Raw genomic sequence first — 14,297 nt, 5'->3', positions numbered from 1 at the left:
CACGCGATTCGCGGGCTGCCGCAACACGCACACTGTAATAGCCCGAAACATGTCGAGCTAAACTCGGTTTAAGACGTGAGTTATCCGTTACAATATCATTTAATATGAGTGAGTCTCACGGTAGTTTCATGTTCAAAATTGATAGGAACTTGTTTAAAAATTGATAGACCACTTATTTGGCTCTGGCCATCAGGCTATCTTTATTTCTGGTTCAACTTTATATTGTTTTGACACCCTTTTTTTTCATGATTGAGATATCCATGAACGTTGTAATTTAACGGTTCACAATCCAACACACAAAACTTTACTAAATAAACTGAAAACAAATACGTCTCATGGATTTTTTTCATTGTTTTTCTTTAAGTTTTTCAAACTTTTTCTCGCGATAAGCATCGAAATAATTGTGACATCTAAAATAATTTCATAAACTTCCTTTGTTTTTTTTTTCAAATTTTCTGTTAATGTTTTCGCACGCAAGCACGGGTTTCCCTTATATTTGTGCGTCTTAACCTGATCACACATTTACAAACTTGACTCGTATATGTGAAAAAAAAACGCAATTGTTCGTTTAATAGCAATATAGAAAATAACTGTTCATTCGGACAACAAAAGGAGAGACGGCATTCCAGTTATTAGTGATATAAAATTTAGCAATGAGTGGTGAAATAGGCCCCAAGTCGGTCAAATATGGAACATGCACACCCTGACATGTTTATTGTCTATTCATTCTAGAATGGACTTTGTAAGTTTATTCCTCAGTTTGGTAGTTGTGTTTATCGGTGTTGGCTTCACAAGAAAGTTAGTCCACATGATATTTAGCATACAGGCACACGTTACGAACTTGTCTTAAGAGAACTTTTCAATTTGATTAATAATCTCACAAGTAGGTATTTATTGCGATTTTAGGGCCATAGGGACATAGGAGAGATGGGGATTTAGGGTCATACTGTCTATGGCTCGTTAAGGTGAATTAAAAAACAATCAATATTTTTGTTCGTTGAATCTATAACCACTGGGTATATCGAGTAAAATATTAGTTGGGTGGGATATGTTATTTATTTATCTCAATTGATTAAACAGCAGTGATGTTTACTTAAGAAATAATCAGACGTTAATTTTAGAGCTATGAAGCGACATTGCAATAACTTTTACGTTTAGTGTTATAGTGTTAACTACCAAATCGTTATTAACTTGACATAAGAGAGAAGTGGATCTGTGACGGTTGACAGTTGTCACTTGAGGCGAGCAAGCGTGAAGTTTTGAATAAAAACAAAGTAATAACCGTGAGCCTTGGGGATGCCTATCTATATTTCCCGCACTGGACGTCTTTCGGCTGACATGATGAATGACCATGTAGTGATACATCGTGTGTTAATTTATTTTATAAAAAAAAGTCGAAATTTTTAACAAAACATATTAATGTGTGTTTATTAGATAGAACCCTTACTAACTACCCTTAAAGTTTGTGGTTGAAACAAAAATACACGGTGTGTAGGCGGAGAGGACGACATGATATAAATAAAAACCAATAATCGCATGTATGTAGGTAAGTGAGTGATCTGATGCCACGACAAGATGTTTAGACATACGAAAGAAAAATGTGGAAAAATTCATCCAACCATCCATAGTTTGTATCCCGGGAAGGTCATGGTTTTTATCCCGGGAAATTGCATAGTTTCCGCGGGATAGCGATAAACGAATTCTACGTAGACGCAGAATAATTCAGCAGATGCTCGAATGACTTTGACTGAACAACTCGAGAAATCGTAATAGCTATTGTAATTATGAATGTATATGAGTGTAAGTTATGCCATGCCTAACGGTCTCAAGTAAAGGTCGAAGCACCGGTTAAAGAACGAAAACGTATCGATGACTAGCCAAAACAAATCCAGACTTTATCGACGAGACTATCAGTATGTCTCTATTAGTGAAGTGAGCACTAGATAATGTAGATAGATAAATATAAAAACATGTGCGAGAATGAAATGGATGGAGTCTCTAGACTAGATTAAATTTCAAACGGATGAATGAAGCGGACTCCTCAATTACATGCTATTGGAGTACCGAAAGAAGAATGAAGCGAAGTTCTGTAGTATGCTTAGGTGGGCTTTCACAGACCAGAGTTCATTATACCTAAAAGGTGTTTTAAAATTAATCTGGAATTCAGCAGGTTCTTACTCAGTTCAACTTAACACCCTTGTAAATTATTTTTCAGATGTTTTTGTGGTTGATAAATGTTTATACCTAACGTATGTGCATGTCAACAATACATTGGTAGTTGTTTGCGAGTCAAACCTGTCTACATTTTGAGTGAATAACTTATTACACCCCATACAGTCAACCATGTGCTGAAATGTTTCGGATTAAATTTAAAACATAATTATTGTATATCTGCGAGTTAATCCAGAGTTAAGTAAGTAGTGCCAAGTGTACGGAATTGTCATTTAGGTTTAGCGATTTAACTTTTTAGCCCTCGACTGCGCAAGGGACGGGACCCATACCCGACCATACAGACCCATTTATTGGTACATACTCAAAAATTGACGAAAGCAGATAACAAGCATAAGAATTCAAGCTGATTACATAATAATATGGAAATCGGCCAAATTTTGCGAAAACTAACAAGGATTACGCAAGTCCTAAATAATTCAGGCCGACTGGATTATTAGCAAAGTGTGTTTATCTTGCGAGAAAATGTCGATTCGATATATATCTCTTTTAAGGTTTAGTTCTTTAGGATTTCATTTTTTGGACAATACTCGTAGGTATAAGAGTTTTCGGTTACATATTTGAATATTGAAAATTAAAATACCTACGGGTAAAAAATCGATGGTCAAAATATCGAAAATTAAAATAACGCAAGTTAATGTTGTCGAATGGTTACATAACCTACGCCCAACCTAACCTAACCTATTGAACTTTAGAGACATTTCGGTCAAATGATGAATTACCAAAAATATTTGGTTCGGTTAGGTTCGAACTGTGACCACAACAACGCACGAGCCGAGCGAGCGAAGCGAACGTGCCGAGGCAGCGGCGGCGACCACTAGAATTGACTAGATCATGTAAAATAAATATGATTAAAAATATCGGAGCATTAAATAAAACAGATTTGTACGTACGATATTTTAGTTTTCGACATTGAAATATGTTGACATTTATAACTTAGATATACCTATGGTTATAGACATTTTGAATCATTCGATATTTTAATCACTCGACATTTCAATCTTAGACATTTTATTTTAACCATAGGAAGGTATACCAACTTTCGATATTGTGATACAATCGATATTTTAATTTTTGATATTTTGAACATCTACATTTTACCTGTAGTTATTTTAAATTTAGATATTCAAATATGTAACCGAGTTTTCTGGGTTCTTGCTCTAGCGCGGTACGGAAGATGATTTCTATGGCCTTGCTCGTAAAATACCTCGTATGAAAAGCAAGCTATTGCGGACACACAGTATGTACTATGTATGTTTACGTAAACTCTTTATCGTAGACAAATACAAACAAAAAATTTAAAAAAATTAAATTTCTTCAAGTATTAATTTTTGCCTAGTTCTTATATAACCAGGAAATTTAAGTTTAATTAATCTTACACTTATAAAAAAAACGTTCGAGATTTTCAGAACAATCTCTTTCATTTAACTTTGTTATACCTACATCAGATTTTGCAAAAAAAAAAACAAATTTATCCCCCACAATGTCCTTGTAGATGTTCAAAATTCATTTATTTCTTTATTACCTTACGGTTTTGTTATTGGGTCACCGATTAAAATTCGTGTACCGATTTTTAACTCAATGGGTTCAGTAGTTTCAGAGCTATTTGGCTTTAACAGATAGACAGTCAGACACACGCTAATGATGCAATAAGGGTTCCGTTTTTCTTTTAGAGGTATGAAACCTTAAAAATACAAAGGGAAACATAAAGTAGTACAAAGGATGTCTGTCTGGCTAAAAAGCCACGTATTAATTTTCTTGGCTGGGTTTGCAATGAATGGCCGCTAAATTTAATTGCTCTAAAAATTAGTTATTGTAATTGTAGTTTCTGCGTTACATACGTTAAATAGGCGCACTTAGACGTCGAGTTGCGGGAAATAGCCCGCTAATAACTATACCTATACCTATATCTATAAGTACTTAACAAAGCGATAATTGAAATATATAAAACATAATTATGTACACAAAAACCATAATAATATAAAATATCTACTAGGACCTGAAAGTATAAAGTTATTTCGTGAGAACTTAATGGCACTTGAACCAACCTAGGTCAACAGATGTTATAACTTTTTACAGCACTGGCTAATTAAGTCTTAAAGATCACAATCACCACATGTTAAAGCCAATGACATCTGTAAAAATATAACACAAAACTAGGTCTAGATATTCAGTCCCACTTAATATTATAAATGCAAAAGTTTGTAAGTATGTTTGTTACTTCATCACGCCTCTAAGCCGCTGAACCGATTTAGATAAAATTCGGTATACAGATAGTTTGAGTCACGGAGAAGGATATAGGATAGTTTTTATCGCAGAAAATTGTATAATTCCCGCGGGATGGCAATAACCGAATTATACGCGAACGGAGTTGCGGGTAATGGGTAATATTAAATATATACGACTAGACTTTACTCGCGGCTTCGCACGCATAATCCATAGATCAGACAGTTTAATTGAAAATTCCAACATAATACAATTTTTTAAAAATAACATCTTGGTTCATTGATTTAGCATTGCATTATCCACGCAAAATTTTATGAGTTTCAGCCTAAATGTCCAGTGGGAAAATCGGGATAAAAAGTAGCCTACCTATTATTCCACATGTGCAACAATCTACATACCAAATATAATTAAAATTCATCAAGCTTATTTAGCATCCAGGGCAGAACTAACAGACAGACACACCTACTCACACATTTTTAATATTAGTAGGATTATTATTTGTTTCATATGAGGTATGTTGTATGGTAAACCAAATGTAATGTTTGTTTTTGTAATGCCTGCCACCCCTACTCTTAAAAACTTTTATGTTGATAAAAATATTAGGTGCTTAATTTTTTCAAGAAAGCACAGTTATTGGTATATAATGCTTTAACAAGCTAAATAATATTTTGTCGGGTTGTTATCTAATTGGGACTGGGGACTCAAATGTAACCACCAAGAATAATAACAGCATTACTCAGTGAAAGGTAAAAGAGTTAGATAAGCAAAGCCACTTTCTAATTACTTTTGAATAGCTTGAAATATTTTTTTTTTTTTTTGTGAGAAATTAATCATTTCCAGCACTGCAGGCCTCTCAGAGTAATTGTGAAATTAATCAAAGTAACCATTATTTACATAATCACAACAACTGCGTAAAAAAAAAACAATATCTATAAACTAAAGACTAAAAAAATTACTGGCTAAATAAGTAAAAAAATATAAACAAAATCTGTATCTCAAGTAATTGAAATATCCTGAACAAATTTATAGGTTTCTGAAAAGTTTGTTCTAACAAAAATGACGAACCAGATAACATCAAAAACACATAATATCCTTTAGGTCAGGCTTGAAACATACTTCAACAGTGTAGAGACCTATATAATTGACTATGACCTAGTCAATCATCCTGCCTATATTTTTGTGACCATTGACCATTTTGTTATGAGTAACTTAATTATGAATGACATCCGCTGGGATACGCCTTATACTATAAAGAAACTGGCTTTTTGAAAATCCTCGATATTAAATGTACATAAGGGAAATAAAAAAGCCTGCATCCTAATCCTGTTTTTTACATAACATCAAATAGAAATTAAAAATCACCATAAATTTTACATAACAGTAATTGGTTTCAGCTTATCACTATTGAACCTAAAGTAATTAACTTCTCAATCAAAACTTCCTTATAATCATGTCCCAGCACAAATAACTTTTATCTTATTATATTTAAGAGGAAACAATGTGATTATGAAGTGATTATAAATCACAAACACAGATGGGCACTGAATCATACACATGTGTCTTATTCATAAACACTTCTCACATGGTATGATGTTTTGTAAATAATCTTGCATAGTTTGTTTTTTTTAGCTTTGTATTGTTTAGCTCAGATGTACTCAAGCTTGATTTTGGTGGCCAGTTTTTTGTTCTTTTAATATTTCAAATGAGATTTATAAACTTGCAAAATTTTGTACATTACATGTCATTGTGAATTTCATTAGTATCATAAGATTGCAGAGAAAAAAGGGTTCAAACTTATTTAATCATGGTTTCTTATTATCTGTTTAAAAATATGCTTCTGAAACTTGAAATGTTGTAAATGGGAAGTTAAAAACGGTTGGACATTTTTGCACAAGTGTAGTAATTATCAATTTAACTGAAAGAAGTTCAGAAAGAAGATCAGTAAATTGAAATTTTAGATAGTAAAGAAAAGAGGCAAGTCTCAATGCATTAGGTCTAGTTTTTATAACTTTATGAAAAATTAGTTTGAAATTTACAATAAGTGTATAAATTTAATTTTTGTATGATTGCCTGAGCTGACATACATAATTTGATTTGATTTGATTGAATAATTAATAGAATTCCTAACAGTCCCTATGAGAAATATAGATATAATAGAATAGAAGACTTGTTTCCAAGCCGTGCAACGGTTTTGTTCAGTTCAATTGAAATAATGTCTTAGATATTGAATGATAAATCAGAATTACTTCACGTATTGCAACCTACTAGGCCAAGGAGTTGTAATTTCTCGAGTCAATTTAAAACATTACTAAATTAATATTGGTATCATAAGTGGTGGTTTCATTTGACTGCCTGATACTTAATAGTTTACCGACTAACCAAAGCTCCTAATACTTTCCAATAACTGCTTAAATATATATCGAAACATTATAAATACGTACCCTTATAAGTACGCTGGTGAAATGAAAATGTCCAACAGTCCAGCGAGGAAAACCATCATCACATATAACACACACAATTCACAGGTTCCACTAGCACAACACCATTTATAAATTATGAAATCCACACCCGCGCAAATGATAAAATCAGTTTCTTATTGACATAAACACAAACTGAGCGTCCGCCATATGCAGGTACGTTCTGCACGTACAATCCGTGTATATTTTTCTACTGTTGCGCTCTGAAACTCACTGTTGTAATATCATCTGTTGACGGAGGCCAACATTTCAAGATTTTTCTTGATAAAACCGTGTATTGATTAAGGTGTTAAAATACGTAATTATCTAAGAACTTTACCATTCGTACTTGTGATTTATCTAAAGCTACTATAAGCACCAGGTAAATATCATGTTATATTGACAGTTGCACGAAGAAACGTAGTTTCAAAACAGAGCTTACACAATGCTTGTGTTCAGAACACATGAGGATTTGCGACTCATTTCACGCGAATGCGGTCAACGCGGCAACTTCACTGCGCTCCAATCCCGACGAGCTTTGATTTCGATTTACGGAGAAGTGTAGATGCATGCGGAAAAGGGATAGCCGATATTATATCTTTCAAGTCAACGGCCTCTGTTTAGATACGGTACTAGACTGTGGTAATGATAATGATATCTTTTAGAGCCGAAGATTTTTTGGGAATTATTTTACAAGTTTACCGAAATAGGTAATAGAAGCTTTAAATTTGTAACGGTAGCGCAATTAAAATAACATTATTAAATTTATTATTTTTAAACTAAAAAGTTTTAACCAGCAGTCTTTCGAAAATAGGTAATTTATTAATTAGTTAAAATAAACGTCAAGTACCTATTCTTACATTTTTTAACCGACGAAATAAGTAGGTAGTCCAATTTAGATAATTATTTTTTTATTGGATAGCATATATACCTCGAAGTTGGTACACTCACCAGCATTATCGGCCACAGCGGATCGTGCAAAAATATCTGACGTCCTTCCGCCCGGTTATAAAATAGAAATAGAGTCGTATCAAATATTTATGCACGCTTTTTGTGTCGGATATTGGTGCTGGTGACTGTACCATATAAGTTTGGAAAAAAATTACCCCATGGGTGGGAAAAAAGTATAAAATAAAAACTTATTAAAAAAAATTAAACCCCCGAAAGAAGTGAAAAGCAAAGAATAATAAGCCATTTTTTTATTTAACCTTAATCTAGGTAGGTAGCTACTAAGATTGAAGTCGGTGCCTCAGCACTAGCCATCACAAGTGGACCTAATGGGCTGATGAGTCGTCTACCTGATGGGCTTCTATAACTCCTGGCTCGTGCTTTGTCTTTTCGGCGGTTTAATTTTCTTGTATTTTTTTTTATACATAATTAGTACCTATTAGTAACTACAGTCATTGTTAAAGGTCTGATTGTAAATTCGTAAACTTGACGAGTGAAAATCGACGTTACACGTTACACGTGAGAGAAACAAAAAAACCTCACTTTTTTAAGCCAAACAAAATTTAATGTACAAATATTAACATATAGTGTGCGACCGTACTTATACGAACCGGAACACGAAGCGTTGGCAAGCCTCCCTCGAAGTGGACTAACGACATCATGAGAGTTGCGGGCAACCTGTGGACGCAAGTGACGAGTTGTCGTTTATTGTGATGCTGATGATATTAACATAATGAGGGCTATCGTTTTTTGTCTCACTAGATGGCGCACTGTTGCGTGAGGTTTCAAAGTCTGTTATTACGGGCGTGAAAACAAAGTTTAGATTAAAATCATATTTAAACCGTACCATAAAAATATCGAGCATGCCACAGTGTTGCATAGTCCCCGTTTTGTTCGGAAAAAGGGAGGACAAAGGTTTCCGAAATACAAAAATGTCTCAAAACACAGACATTCATTGCCCCGGAACGCATATTTGCCATTATTAATTTCAGATATTGCAAAATATTCATAAAATTATTCTAATTATAAATAAACCCGCATAGCTCACCCAAAAACTATGAGATTTGACATTTCGGAGACCTCACGCTACACTAGCGCCTCTAGTGGCGAATTCATTCGCGATACCCCTCATTATGTTGTCTATTGCGAACAGAGGGCCTACTCCGAAATTCGAAAATCGAAGTTCGTATCGTACCGTCCCTCTCCTTTCGTAAATAGTATAAGCGACAGAGGGATGGAAAGACACGAACTTCAATTTTTGAGACCCGCAAGTTCCACATTGGTTCCCAGTGCTAGTAGGTATCCCTAGTTTGAATACGTTTTATAATCTGATTTTCTCTATTACCCGTTCTATGAAGCAACAACTTCTGAAACTATTATACGAGTACCTAACCTACCCTCTTGTGAGATAAGCGATAACTTAGCCGGTCGACTTAAAGTTAATCAACTACCATTAGGGAACCGTACAAAAACGATATCGGGACGATGTTACCGGCACTCAATATCTTAGTTCGTGCATTACCTACACAATACTTGAATTATGTTAAGACGTATCTGTCTATCGGCATTATTAGAAATAATAAGAAATAAGAAATAAATATCACGGGACAATTCACACCAATTGACCTAGTCCCAAAGTAAGCTTAGCAAAGCTTGTGTTATGGGTAGGTACTAAGCAACGGATAAATTTAATTATATAGATACATACTTAAATACATATTAAACACCCAAGACCCGAGAACAAACATTCGTATTTTTCATACAAATATCTGCCCCGACACGGGAATCGAACCCGGGACCTCAAGCTTCGTAGTCAGGTTCCCTAACCACTAGGCCATCTGCCCCCTGTACCACAGAAGTTACAAGTGCTACAATTCTACAAAATTGTTACGTTTTACTAAGAGAAACTTAACAATTTTGTAGCATTGTAGCACTTGTAACTTTTGTGGTACAGGGGGCTGGTCGTCTCATTATTGTTCATTATTGTTTTATGACATGCAAGCGATTATGAACTTTAGGGTGGTAGACCACATATTTGGCTGATTATGTGGATGACTTTAGTTCTTATGCGAATTTTCCCGAACGTTTCCCAAACGCTGTCCATCACAGTCGGATTTAGTTTCCACTTCGTAGGTGGTATAGGGCCAGATACTGAGGTCTCTGAATGCGCCAGTTTATTTGTTAATTAATTTCGTTACTGAGTTTCTAATACAACAATCGAATAGATTGCAATCATGAATGCTGCAATCAGAGAGCACATCACTAGCCCTAGTGATTGCCTCCACACGCACGAGTGCAGTGCATCCGTAATATTCCCTGCGGATATCGCTATTGTGTTCATAGCTTTATAGTGCCGTTGGGAAATATAGGCAAGTTTGTACTACCCTTATAGATAGTATGTAGGTTAGATTCGGTTAGAAACACTTTTTTCTGTCTCAAAATAATAACAAAGATAATCATAGCAGAAAAAACCATACTTAGGATAATTTTATCTTTTATCCCGGAAAATTGCATAAGTAGTTCCCCCAGAATTGTGAATACGAATTCATCGCAGACGACGTCGCGAGCTATAGCTGTTGAATGAATAAAGGGGCTGTTATATAAATATCCGTTTAGTGCCGTTGACGTAGCATCGGCCGCAAGTGTTTATCCGGCCGTTCAATGGTCGCCACTCTGTGCTGGTCTTGACTGACACACTTGTTTACTTGATGATTCGTGCCAGAACACTTTGTAAAGGGCAAGGGTATGGCACTGACTTACTCGTAATTATGCAAACAAAGACAGAGAGACCAAAAATTGCTAAAAGTGGCTCCGAAGTGGTAACGTTTCGTGTGCTCTGCCTACCAAATTTGGAATACAGGCGTGATGTTTGTGTGAGTGTAAGACAGAGAGTACCTATGATAACATTAAATTTTCAATGCACGCGACATTTTATTTTTTGTAGGTATGTTTGTGTATGTCAACACTTTATTATACCTAAATAAAACACAAAAATAATATAAAAAAACAACAACACAAAAAACAATACCACTAAAAAGAGTACAAAGGCGAGATTATCCTTAAAAGGGAAGTTAGGTAGAAGGGGTAGGGATTATTTGTTGTCTTTGTCATAGTTTTTCAAATTTTCTAGCCGAAACTGCTATTATAGATTATAGCCTCACATATTTAACTTATAGTAAGCTAATTTACTTCCGAGGCCACTATTTAGGGAAACTTTTCATACGGTTTTATTTGTCTGTAAAAATGACTATCGCATATGACATATGACACAAGTAGATATGAAGGAGACAATTGTATTGTAAAACTCTTTATTGTACATAAAAACAACAGAACACAGGATAATAAGATTTACAAAGGCGAACTTATCCCTTAATAGGATCTCTTCCAGTTAACCTTTGAACGATTGACAGGATATTAGACACAAGAATAATAATAATTTAAGATAATGAATAATGATGAGAGATAATGTTATGATGACAAGGTTTTGTGGCTCTGTGGTTGCATAAAAATCAAATTAAGCTATTAATAATATAAAAAAGGATTAAATTGAAATTTATTCTTTATTATTTTACTATTTTGACATACGCAATATAATTCACACGTAGTTAACTCTTGATTTATGTATTCATAATTTATTTATCTATCTAAACACAAAAAATCAAAATTAATTAAATAATAATAAATAAAACTAAAAAAAAACAATTATACAATAAAAAATACAAAATATAAAATAAATCTAAACGAAAGAAAATAAAATAATAAAATAAAATAAAAACTAGGTACTCAAGACTCGTCCACATCGTACTTGGCCCAAACGTACCCATTACCCCAGCGGCATTGCCCCGTTGTATGGCCAACGAGACCCGCTGGACCAAGTACGACCCGGAACGGGGGTCACCTCCTCTGTCTCTCATCCTGCGCCCCAACTCAAATCAACCACCTGGCGTCCACCCCCCAAGGGCCAGCCGTCTCGACCGCAAATGACACAAAGTCGTACGTCGGTTCCAAGGCTGAGTATTTCAGGCGCTTCGACCGCGCGGCATTTTCAGCCGCGGCACCAGCTGCACTCGACGTGTGACTCAGGTGTGATGCCGCAAAGGTACTTACGCACGTTGCATCCCACAAGAGACACCGCCCTCTCTGCCAGGGAACCAACGTTAACCCATTATGCCTCTTTCCGTCGCTACGGCTCCAACATACAAGGCACGTTAGCTGCACCCATTGCCCTGTTAATCAGATCATTAATTCAGTGATGCCTCGAGATCCGGCCAGCACACCTTTGACACTAAGTCCGTGGTGACCATCCTCCTCCACCATCGCCCCGCATATGCAACGATGCTGCTCGTAAACTTTGCATGCCAGCCTAAGTTCAATGGCTATCAGGAGAGAGTCGTTATCCAGCAAAGTGCCAAGCTGGGGAGACGGCAAAGCCTGCAGCCACGCCCCCGACTCGGGAGTAGCAGAAGCCTTGAGTCGCGCAATATTGGAGCCCGAAGCATCGCTTAACAAACTCGCACTAGTATAAAATTGGTTAATTGTACTTCATGTCTAAGCTGGAGCCAACCATACACATTCACAAATTTTCATTTTGATTGATTGTGTAATTTTGAAGATTAGTGGTAAGAACATGGTGAGATCTTTATATTCTGAATTATTTATTACTGTTGCATAGAATGATATATTAGGATTTTAATATTTAAAAGCATTTCAACAAAGATAATATTTTTTGCACAAAGTACATAGTGATAAAGCCTTAAATACTTGGCTCCGTGTCTATAATTTTCACCATCTAAATTCGCCCAAACTTACCTTATTGCAAAATTATGGATGTTTTGGACTCTGAGGATTTATTTCATATATGGAGGGTGTTCTTTGTTTGTCTTTGGCACACCTTTCATTTTATTTCTTGGAAAAGGAATTTTTGGCTTGTGAAAAACTTGTGTTTTTTTTGCGTGATTATTTACCTACTAAGTAGAGAAGTCATGTATTAGTCAGGTTTTTCGTTGCCTAGAAAAAATAAATAGTTAATATGAGTTTGTACATAAGTGACGTCACAGCTTGCTATTGTCTTAATAAACTAGTGTTTAGCCGCGGCTTCCCACACATAAACGATCGTCATCATCATCATCATCCCAGCCTATATACGTCCCACTGCTGGGCACAGGCCTCCTCTCGAAATGAGAGGGCTTGGACCGTAGTTCCCACGCGGGCCCAGTGCGGATTGGGAACTTCACACACACCATTGAATTGCTTCGCAGGTTTGTGCAGGTTTCCTCACGATGTTTTCCTTCACCGAAAAGCTCGTGGTAAATTTGTAATGTAATTCCAGACATAAACGATTAGTTCTCGCAATTTCAATGGAAATTCCGGGATTTCGCACAAATTTAAGGTAGGTACACCTAAGTTCGTTCTCAAGTTATGGTGTGACCAAAGGAAATGATATTTTTTATATGTATAGATAGAATATAAATGTCAACAATAAATAACAATAGAACCAACAAGTAGGTACAATACAATACAATAACTCTTTATTGCACACCAACAGATAGCAAGCAGTACAGAAAACAGGTATATACACATAGACTTTCTGAGGTAAGCAATAGGCGAATAGTACGATGGCCACTTAAACCTTTATTAGTATACTCGTATATATTCACACGTTCATCGGCGTTTTACGACTTATGATCGGTTTTACGGCCTATTTGAAAGACTATAACATTGTACTCGTAATCAATATCTTTATAGTCAGTCGATGGATGTCGAACTAAAGTATTAGTGTAATAGTAAGGTTACACTTCCAAATATTCAACCATTAAGGTTCACTTCCACCGGCGAGGCGAGACGAGAATTGAAATTTATATGGCGGCGCCCGCAGCGACTGAAGCTAATATATTTAATACGAGAGTGAGAGCTTCGATTTTCAAATTTAGTAGTAGCCCCCCGTACGGCATAAAATGGCGTCGCCTTTGACAACAATACGTGGCAGCACAGCAGCCTCCTGAAGACGATAGCTGTAGAGTGCTCGTTAATGCAAAATTTAATAATAACACAGTGCGTTACTTGTCCAACATCTATACTTACATAATTATATCCATACTATACTATGATATATATCCATACTAATATTATAAATGCGAAAGTGTGTGTGTTTGTGTGTATGTTTGTCCGTCTTTCACGTCGAAACGGAGCGACGGATCGACGTGATTTTTGGCATAAAGTTAGTTTATGGACCCGAGAATGACATAGGCTACTTTTTATCCCGAACAAATGCACAGTTCCCGAGGGAACAGCGCGCGATAGCCGAAGTCTACGCGGGCGAAGCGGGCAAAAGCTAGTATGGTTATAAACCACTAATGAATATTTTGGTTCTTTGTTATCTAAATGCGCAAAATCGCTCCACAAAGTCTCCCACAGAGTCGAATGTGTCAATGTGGAGTC

At 35.7% G+C, this 14,297-nt stretch overlaps 1 protein-coding gene across 6 annotated transcripts in view; it reads right to left on the bottom strand.

Moving 5' to 3' along the window:
• The window catches only part of Lar (tyrosine-protein phosphatase Lar), a 474,823-nt gene extending 467,736 nt beyond the window's left edge, over positions 1-7,087 (bottom strand). For all 6 annotated transcript variants that reach the window (XM_074091236.1, XM_074091242.1, XM_074091237.1 and 3 more), the window contains exon 1: positions 6,897-7,087. The gene's annotated coding sequence lies outside the window, so the exon portion shown is untranslated. The remainder of the gene's footprint in view (positions 1-6,896) is intronic.
• Between the last annotated feature and the right edge of the window lie 7,210 nt (positions 7,088-14,297).

The sequence above is a fragment of the Choristoneura fumiferana genome, chromosome 8 (assembly GCF_025370935.1).
Source record: "Choristoneura fumiferana chromosome 8, NRCan_CFum_1, whole genome shotgun sequence".
In the NCBI taxonomy this organism is placed as follows: Eukaryota; Metazoa; Arthropoda; class Insecta; order Lepidoptera; family Tortricidae; genus Choristoneura; species Choristoneura fumiferana.
Note: the sequence above shows the minus strand (reverse complement) of the source record. Positions and strands in the feature narration are given on the sequence as shown.